Genomic DNA, 10,415 nt, shown 5'->3' with positions numbered 1-10,415 from the left:
GGGTCCTGTCTTCCACCCCATTGACTATCCCCGCCAATCTCACTCCATCTACCTGTGTGCTTAACTAACCTAGGGTCCTCATCCAAGTCCCTAATTAAAACACAACCCAGGATAGAGACCTCGGTACGCCACTGAGGACCTCCCTCTCTTTCCCCCAAAGCACCTGCCAAGAGGCCTTGCTCTCACCTGGGTACTCGAGAATCACACCGGAGCTGAGACATGTGGAAAGCCATCTATGAGTCATCCTGAAACTGCAATCCAGCACAAGTGGGGCATGGCTGGCGTCAGCTGGCACCGCCGGGGCTGCCTGTGGGGGGAATGGGCCTCCACAGTGAGAACCTGGCATCTCCATCACCCCAGAGAGGCTTGCCTCACATCAGGAGCCCCTGGGCCTCTTTCCCTTGGAGCACATTCACCCAGGTCCAGTGTTTACGCTGTTTACTAACTTCACAGCGAAGAGCAGCACAAATAATATCAAAGGCCTATTTTGAAAATTGAATGTAAATTATATAATTTTCCCAGGAATGATTTTTACATCTAATTAGCACAAATTGTCCTACCCAAAAAAAAAAAAAAGTTGCATCCAAAAATAGCACGTGAATTTTGGTACCTTTATTAGAAATGCTTCCTTAAAAATGGAAATAAGCAATCTTGCAAATCAAAGGGACTCCAAGGTCAGGCTTAGGGACCCCAGCTTCTCTTGGGGAATCCAGGAGGTGCTTGGAGGAGAGATCTCATTGAGAAGAGATTTCTTAGTCGAGAAAGAGAGGCCCACCAAAGGTGGTCTCATCTCTGGGATTGGGGAGTTGAACCCCAGAAGAGAAAGAGACATAAATACTAATCAGGTATATCCTTTATGTCAGGGACCAGGCCCTGGGCTAAACACCCCCTGTAGGTAATGTCCTCTTCAAGGCTTCAACCAGGGCAGTTGTCCCCACGCAAGGACTTCTGGGCCCAGACTCCTTTTTTTTTTTTTAGGTTTTATTTTATTTTATTTTATTTTATTTTATTTTATTTTATTTTTTTATGAGAGACACAGAGCGAGAGAGAGAGAGGGGCAGAGACACAGGCAGAGGGAGAAGTAGGCTCCACACAGGGAGCCCGATGTGGGACTTGATCCTAGGCCTCCAGGACCTGGGCCGAAGGTAGCGCTAAACTGCTGAGCCACCCGGGCTGCCCCCTAGATTCCTTTTTATGTCAAGGATCCCTCCTGAGTCCCCTCATGCCGGCAGCAGACAGGAAAGGGAAGGAGAAGATGTGTGCAGTATGCCCTCTCTCTCTTAACCACCTCAACTCAGAGGTGTTCTCATCACTTCTATATTCCACTGGTAACAAACTAGTCAGAACCAATGGGCAGAGGGAACAGAGCTAGAACAGTGAGCCTTGGAAATTCCTGATAAGCACAAGACATGGGCACTGCTGACTCTGCCCCAACACTCAGCACAGGACCAGGTCCTACAGCCTTCTCCCCATAGACAGGGGTTGGCTCCATCTGTTGGTTGGATTCCTGGTCCAGACTCTGCTGAGAACTCCTCAGCTGACCATCCGCCTAGAAAGGCATGTCATTTCTGTTTAGGGACTCTGGCTGCCCAAGATCACATTCACCCATCTACAAAGATGGCTGTCAGATGGGCTCAGGCCAGGCCTGCCTCATCCCTGGGACACCTGTCAGGGTGAGGCTCCTGGTTGCCACCCACGGCTCTTCATTCCTCCGCCCCGCTTGCACCCCACCACTGAGTCCTGTTTTCATTACTTAGGACTGTTACAAATGGAGGGGCTTAAAGAAACTTATTGTTTCACTGTTCTAGAGTCCATGATCAAGACACAGGCAAAGCTGGTGCCTCTTGAGGGCTGTGAGGGGGAATGCAGCCCGGGCACCTCTCTCCCTCAGCTTTTGGCCCTCTACTAGCAATCCTTGGTGTTCCTTGGCTTGATGCCAAGCCTTCAGCTTCCCTTGGCATCCTTCCTCATACCATCCTCCCTCTGTGCCTGTCTCCATGCCCAAATTCCCTTTTTATAGGGACAGTCATACTGGATTGACCTTGTTTTAACTTGATTATCTGCAAAGACCCTATGTCAGAATAAGGTCACTGTCATGGGTACTAGAGAGGGACTTCAACACTGGCAGGGAGGATAGTGGGGAAAGGGCACAATTCAACCCACAACAAGGTCCCAGCATGCTTCGAAGTCTTAGCTGAAAATACCTTGACACCCCTGGGCAACCCCACCTGCCCAATAGTTAGAGAGAAGGGAGAGGGTTCTTCTGATGAGAACACCCCCATCTCCCATCCTCAGGCCCAGAATGAGTGGCTACAGGAGGCAGGTGTGAGAGAGGAGGAATTCAAGCAGCCAAACTCAGAGTCCTGCAACATCAGTAGCCTCATGATGACTAATAATTATTAAGTTATTAATAAGGATTAATCTGGATCCCTCCAAAGATTACAGAGGAGGCTAGCTCCTAGCATGAAACAGATGGATAAAAACAACTCAGAAGAAAGCTGCTCACTAGCCTGGGGACCAAGTGGCCCAGTGTCACCTTCTGGGGCATATGGCCTCAGAAACAGACCTGGGTATGAATCCCAACCTGCCACTTTTGGGCTAAGACACCTCGAGCAAGCCCATCCCTTCTCCCCAGGATTGAGCGAGCATTGCATAAGAGGCATTTGCCAAGTGCCCGTGCAGAGGGTAGCTCTCTAAGTGTTTGCTGAGGCTCACAGGGAAAGCTGGAGGCTGGAGCCTTGCTGAAGCCTGAGCACAGAGTCAGGGCCACACGAGCTAGAGAATGGTAGAGTCATTGTACATAATTTGACAGAAGTCTCCATAGGACTTCTTGCTGCTCATTGATGGCTGCCAACCCTGAGCCAGTAACACCTAAAATAGACACGGCGTAGTGATAGAGTTGACAACACAGATACGCATACAGACACACAGACACAGACAGACAGACAGACCAACACAAACACACACACACACACACACACACACACACATTGCTGCCTGGGTTTCAGAGCCCTGAGCCCATTCCAGGCCTAGGGCCATCGTTTCCCTTCTACCCTATTTCACTTTTCTTCTGAGGCTCTCAGAACCTCCCTTTGGAGGTCCTCAGCAAGTTTATATTTGGGAATAATTGTAACGTAATTTGATACATAATTAGGGCAGGATAGAAGACTGCGCTTTTAACTACCCATACATCCCCATCTCATTTAAATAATTCCTAATATATCCAAGCAGGCTGCCTTGCACGGCACTGATGTGTACTGAGCTGAGGATAATGAAATAAGGGATGGGCGAGGGGAAATGCTATTTCAGAGTCTGAAGATCACCAATTAATGACATGAAAAACCGAGAGGGACTCTGTTCGCTTAATGTCCCCCCGGGCAAGACACAAATGCAGACCCCTCCCAGCCTCCCCATTCAGCATCCCCAAGGCAATTAAGAGAAGCCAGAGGGACAAGGTGGGCGGGGAGAACGGGGACAGAGGGGACAGGGCTGGTGCAAGGATGGCCCCTGCCACCACCACCAAGGTAACCATTTCCACATCCCAAAGCGCCTCCACCCTGACCCGGCTCCCCCTGCTGCCTCCCCTCATTCTCCACCACACATTGATCGGGCACCTACTGTTTTATGCCAGCACTGAGGTCTAGCCATAGATTCGCGGGTCCTGTTCTAACGGAACAATCCACCCACTCAGCCACCGGCTCATCACAGCCCTTGATCCTGAAGGACCCTCGGTCCCTCTGCACTTCCATCCCAGGCCACCGGCCACTCACTGGGCTCTAACCTCACAAGCTCAGGGGCTTTGCACATGCTGCCCCTCTGCCTGCACACCGCCCTCACTCCTCCCTGGCTGGTTTCTGTCCATCCTCAGGCTTCACTTACATGCTCCTTCTTGGAGAGGCCTTCCCAGACCCCCTGTCATTCACCCCAGCATCCCATGTATCTACCTTACGGCACAAACCACAATATATAACTTACATATTATATTCCCAAGCTCCAAGCAGCAGGGACCATGTCATATTTTCTCCTATGTAGCCTAAGCCTAACACAGAACAAGCACAGAGAAGGTATCAGTGCAAACATTTCATGGGTGTTGAATGGATGATTCTATGAAATAGAGAGAGGTGGTAAGCAGCACTGGCCTCGTGCTCCTGCTTAATGCACCCCCTCCAACCTCCTCCATCACATGTTTCTCTGAATACCCCACCACCTGGCTCCTCGGGGAGGCTCATACCTCCTACTGGTGACTTGTCTCTCTGTTACCCAAGACCTCTGCATTCCCACCACCTGTACCCCATCAGCCAGCTCTGGGACATTACATTGTGGCTTCTCCAAGTGCGATTACTAAACAGCAAGGTGCCACCATCATGTGGAGAGACAAGGGGTCTGAGTTGGGGCTGGAATGGGTCAATAAGCATAGCTTCTGGCAGGAGCTGAGATGTGGTCGCACAAGACAGAAGTCATATCTTGGGGTGGAAGCCCAGGCCGGCTAGGCCTCAGCAGCTGGGCTTTGGGGATGGGTCAGGAGAGAGCAGCTAATGGTCCTACACTCTGAGCTGTGCTAGTCTCTTAACAGAAACAAGAGATCCTCCAGCATCCTTATGCCTCTCCACCCCTACCACACATACACACACACACACACACACATACACGTTTTCCCAGGACTAAGGCCTCTGCCCACAGCGCTAGGTGTGAACTTGGCATCCAGAAAATACTTGCTCCATCAACACAGCCCACAGGACTCCCAAAGGGGAGAATTGGGGGATTTCATTTTTTTTTCCAAGAGGCCTCTTAGCAGATTTGTTTGACTCACGGGATCTGGATTCACATCCTCTCTCTGCAAGGAGCCTGGCACGGGGGTGACTGAGCTATCCCACAACCCAAGATGGAATATAGGCCAAAGTGGTTCCTGCCCGGGAACACAGCTTTATCCCCCTGTCCTCACTCATCTGCCATCACCCCGGTGCCTGCTCATGGCCGGGGCATGGGACCGCTTGGCAAAAGCATCCTGGGATGCAAGATCCAACATGTCTATCCTCCCTGACCTCTTGCTCTGTCCTCACTAGCCTGGGAATCTTGGCAAGCACCTCCAAGGTCATTAGCTACATTCCTAGATAAACACCAGGGCCCCACACACTGGAAGCACTGCGTACTTTTAGGACAGACTTGTTCCCCATTGCCAGCCTCTCTGTGGACCAGACAGACCACAAAGTCCAGGACAGGCCCCATCTTACACACAGGACCCTAAAGACCACCACAATGAACAGTCAACACATCAGACCTCCTCCTCCTGGCTTTTCAGTTCAGAAAAGGTGCTCAGCACACAAGGGTTCCCTCCAGGCCTGGGCAGCACGGTGGAGGGCTGAGAGCTCCAACTTGGAAACCAGACTGCTTCACTCCAGACCCAAGCTCTCTTGCTCCCTGGCTTTGTGGCCTTGGCTCATCACTTCCCTCTCACCGCCTGGCTCTTCACTCGTAAGTGGAGGTAAATGCGATGCCTCTTTCCAAGAGCTGCTGTGAGATCAAATGAACGCAAGTTTGAATTAGTCCTCAGGTTAATACCTCAAGTTAATGTCCTGTTTTGCCTAAAACCATCCCAGATTTAGCTCTGAAAGTCCTGCACCCCAAGAACACCTCACTCTGCCAACAACAAACAGGGGTTATCTCCCTAACAAAATATATGTGTATATTTATATATGAGATGCCTGATGTGTAGCAAGTACTAAATAATATTTTTTTTTAAAAAAGGAGGAGGGAAAAAAAAAAAAAAAGGGGAGGACATCTGGGTGGCTCACGTTGAGCGTCTCTGCCTTTGGCTCAGGTGGTGATCCCGGGATCCTGGGATGAGTTCCACATCGGGCTCCCCGCAGGGAGCCTGCTTCTCCCTCTGCCTATGTCTCTGCCTCCTTCTGTGTGTCTCTCATGAATAAATAAATAAAATCTTTTTTAAAAAATTTAATAAATAAAAACCCCTGAGCTGAGCATCAGTGACATCACCTGCCAAAATGTGCTCCTGCCCCCACTTGCCCAGCCCACACCCCCACACCCCCCCGCTTCCATGGCAGGCTCACAGATTGATGTGGGGCCAGGCTCCCCATTCAATGCCTGGAGCAGGGACTTTCCAGACCCCCGTGTGAGGCAGACCCCTTCCCCTGCTGGCCTGGGACGCCTGGAGGGGTCCCTGCACCCGGAAACATCCTGTCCGGTGGCCCCTCCTCTGGCGTCAGAGTCTTTCTGCTCCAAACAGATGGGCCCCTGGGGGCCACCCCCGCAGCCTAGGGAAGCCCCAGCCCCTTTCACACTCAGGTAAAACTTTAACCAGAGGCCTTTGGCGGCGCACTGGGCCCTGCACTCCCATTCAGGGTATGATAAATGGCTGCTGTCACAGCGACATGAATGCCAATATTGAAGAGCCCCGCTCTCTGTCTCCCTCCCTTTCAGGCTGCCAACTTCTTCTCTCTTAAGCCACCGGGCGTCATTCACGTGTCACCTTCTACTGAATGCCCCCCAGTCAGAGACCCTTGCTCCCGCTGCCCCCGCCTCCCACCTGCCCACCCCACCCCCTTCTCCTGCTCCCCAAATCCTCTCCTTTCCCATCCCTCCTCCAGCCCCAACTGGCCCCCATCCCAGGCCAGGAAGCTCACACTCCTGCCCCTATCATCCAGGCTGTCGCCACCAGGACAACTGAGCCCAGGCACAGGAACTCACAGTTCTGTACCCACAGCTCTGGCACCATATCAGCATTCCTAAAGGGAAGGAAGGCAAAAATCAAACAGGAGCCCCAAAAAGTAAATGAGAAGAGGACAGAGTCATAGTGCCCTAATACAATGGTTTTTACCCCAAATGTCAGACTATTATAATGGGCTGAGTCCAGGTTGTGTTTCTCTGGGGAGAGGAACCAAAAATTCCATCAGATTCTCCAAAATGGATCAAGGATTGCTGCTCAGAGGCTCTGCTCATCCCAAGAGGGGGGCCTGGCAGCACTGGAAATCGCATAGCTGCTCCACGCTACAGTATCAAAGCCACACTGTTGAAGTAGACAACCCCACTCCTGAGGCCTCCTCCATCCAAGTGGCTCTTGACCCTCCCCAATGGCATAAGAGGGAGCCACACACTGGACAGCCAAGGACAAAGGGGCCCAGAACCCACCACGGAAAGGAACACGGTGGTGGGTTCTGGGCATTTCTGTAGCGGGGAGAAATGCTATTTTCTTTGAGGACAGGAAATAGCTGCGTGCTGGCCTATCTTTGTCAGAGACCTTGTCAGCCCTGAGACTCGTTGGTCCAGTAGCCGAGGAAGCTAAAGATACGTTCCATACATCAGGGGCTGCTAAGTAAGCTACCTCGTCGGCATGTTAAACAGAAAGGTGTCTTTCATTCAGAAAAGTGCTGCTCATTTCATCACTGAGACGACTTTCAAGAGGCTTTCATTTTGGTGACAAATGGAGCTGCATGGCAAGGGATGTGGGAAGAGTATGGTGACCTCACAAGAGCCAGGGCCCATCAAGACTACCTTCCAGTGTGTCTGTGCCCGCCCTGGGTACCAGAATGCCAAAATAGTCTCAATAGTCTTGAGACTATTTTTTGCATGTTATAAACTTCTGTACATTGTGAGAAATACCTGAGGGCACATGTGAGACATTGCTAAGTCCACTGCTCCCCAGAATTCACACAATGCAGAAGGAAAGGAGGGCCTTCCCTCACTTTCCACTGGGTCTTCCCTCCACCTCAAATGGGGGGCCACCCCTGAGGTAAAAGAAGTACCACATAAAGGGATTCCTGGGTGGCCTCGTTAACCTTCCAACCCTTGATTCCGGCTCAAGTAATGATCTCAGGGTCATGAGATGGAGCTCTGTGTCTGGCTTCACGGTCAGCACGAAGTCTGCTTGAAATTCTCTCCCTCCCTCTGTCCCTTCCGCAGCTCACACTGTAAATAAATAAATAAATAAATAAATAAATAAATAAATAAATAAATAAAATCTTTATTTAAAAAAGTGCCATACATGGGCCTACCATAGGATATGGCTGGCCCCTGGTGGTTTCCCAAATACAGGGCTGAGGCAATGGACATAGCCCATGTAATGCCCTCCAAAATAGAATTCTATGGTCAAATACATTAAGAAAACACAGCTTGTTAAAACGTCTTTCTTAGAGAGCCATGATGAAGATTAGCTGATTCAGGGCTCTACAGAATCCTACAGCAAATAGACTTGATTAACCCAGGGCTTCCCAAACTCACTTGACAAATGCTGAGCCCTTTCTTATGCAGAATGACCATGAACATTCCAACAAATACGCAAGGCACATCACCTACAGGAGCTCACCCTGTATTAATAATAACTCCAGCTAAGTGTAATTATTATACCATTAGACAGATCAAGGTCGTGAGGCTCTAGAAAGTTGAGTGGGTCGTCTTAAGTCTCCACAGATAGCACCCAGCAGAGCTGGGATTTGTCTGACTGCTAAACCAGTTACATGACCCTCTGACTTCTGAGCCATTGTGAGAATGAATTTATGAAACAGAGACACCATCCCCATCAGAAGCAAAGAAAGACAGTAGCATTTTAGACAGACATAGAGCCTGCTCTGTGTCAGGAAAGGAAAAAGGATGGAAGAAGGTAAGATGCAAGAGTGGATTCTGAATGCTACCATAATCTTCCCCAAGGACTCTTGCTTGTGAACAGTCTCATCAACAGTAGATTCTTCCAAGCATCTTTCCAGTTGCCGCAATCTGGAGGTTTGCCCGAATTGTGATATATTTCCTGCCATGGTTTATTTCACCTCCTGATCAGGCCTGAGGGCTGCCAAACATAGACCAGCCTCTCCAACCCACTTCAAAAGAAGCAGACAGGTTGTGAGGAGGTCACACTCAAAAATCAGAAAGAGGGGACAAAGAGAAATGAGGCCAGAGCTGCGGGGCGCTTTTTCTGCCCACGGTGTCTCAGATTCATTCTTAAGGAACTGAGAACTTAATCTTCCAAAACGTCAAAAAGACCATCCTATGCCCCACCTCCCACCCCACCTCCTGCAACACAAATGCCCAGCACACCAGGGTTTGTGGGATACAATCCATACAGTCATCTCGCCTACAACAACTACAGGCTGGGAGGGAACCCGGGCACCAATAGCCGGGTCACGGCATCCTCTGGTATTACGATTCCAAAACCCCCAAAGCCACCAGATAAGCCACTGATGCCCTACATGAGGTACAGCAGAAAGGTCTGGGACCAAGTAAAAGCTTCCAACCCTGACCTAAAGTTGTGGGAGATTGGCAAGATTATTGGTGGCATGTGGTGAGATCTCACTGATGAAGAAAAACAAGAATATTTAAACAAATACGAAGCAGAAAAGATAGAGTACAATGAATCTATGAAGGCCTATCATAATTCCCCCGCATACCTTGCTTACATAAATGTGAAAAGTCGTGCAGAAGTTGCTTTAGAGGAAGAAAGTCGATAGAAACAGTCTCGCATGGAGAAAGGAGAACCTTACATGAGCATTCAGCCTGCTGAAGATCCAGATGATTATGATGATGGCTTTCCAATGAAGCATACAGCCACTGCCCATTTCCAGAGAAACCACCGCCTCATCAGTGAAATCCTTAGTGAGAGTGTGGTGCCAGACGTTCGGTCAGTTGTCACAACAGCTAGAATGCAGGTCCTCAAACGACAGGTCCAGTCCTTAGTGATTCATCAGCGAAAACTAGAAGCTGAACTTCTTCAGATAGAGGAGCAACACCAGGAAAAGAAGAGGAAGTTCCTAGAAAGCACAGATTCATTTAACAATGAACTTAAAAGGTTGTGCGGTTTGAAAGTAGAAGTGGATATGGAAAAGGTTGCCGCTGAAATTGCACAGGCAGAAGAACAGGCTCGCAAAAGGCAAGAGGAGAGGGAGAAAGAAGCAGCAGAGCAAGCTGAACGTAGTCAGAGCAGCATGGTTCCCGAGGAAGAGCCAGCTGCTAGTAAGACCCAGGAGAAGAAGGACGACGAAGCATCCCTATGGAGACAGAGGAGACACACCTTGAAGAGCAACGGAAAGCCAACAGAACGGTGAAGAAGGCACGTCTACTCCTGAGGACAAGGAGAGCGGGCAGGAGGGGGTGGACAGTATGGCCGAGGAAGGGACCAGTGATAGCAACACTGGCTCAGAGAGCAACAGTGCAACAGTGGAGGAGCCACCGACAGACCCCACACCAGAAGATGAGAAGAAAGAATAAATGTGGCCTTGTTTTGTGTGTTCTAAATACTTTTTTAAATGAAAAAAAAATGTATTTTGAGTTAAGAAAGAAAAAGAAAGAAGAAAGAAAGAAAGAAAGAAAGAAAGAAAGAAAGAAAGAAAGAAGAAAGAAAGAAAGAAAGAAGAAAGAAAGAAAGAAAGAAAGAAAGAAAGAGCTAGAGGTGAAATATCAAGGGGCAGGAG

General features: G+C 49.6%; 1 pseudogene; it reads left to right on the top strand.

The window, feature by feature from the left end:
- Positions 1-8,970: 8,970 nt before the first annotated feature.
- On the top strand, positions 8,971-10,212 carry LOC129496513 (SWI/SNF-related matrix-associated actin-dependent regulator of chromatin subfamily E member 1-like; annotated as a pseudogene).
- The last annotated feature ends 203 nt before the right edge of the window (positions 10,213-10,415 follow it).

Source organism: Nyctereutes procyonoides, unplaced genomic scaffold (assembly GCF_905146905.1).
Source record: "Nyctereutes procyonoides isolate TBG_1078 unplaced genomic scaffold, NYPRO_anot_genome, whole genome shotgun sequence".
NCBI classification, from domain to species: Eukaryota; Metazoa; Chordata; class Mammalia; order Carnivora; family Canidae; genus Nyctereutes; species Nyctereutes procyonoides.
The sequence above is the reverse complement of the archived record's forward strand: the minus strand, read 5'-3'. Positions and strand labels throughout refer to the sequence as shown.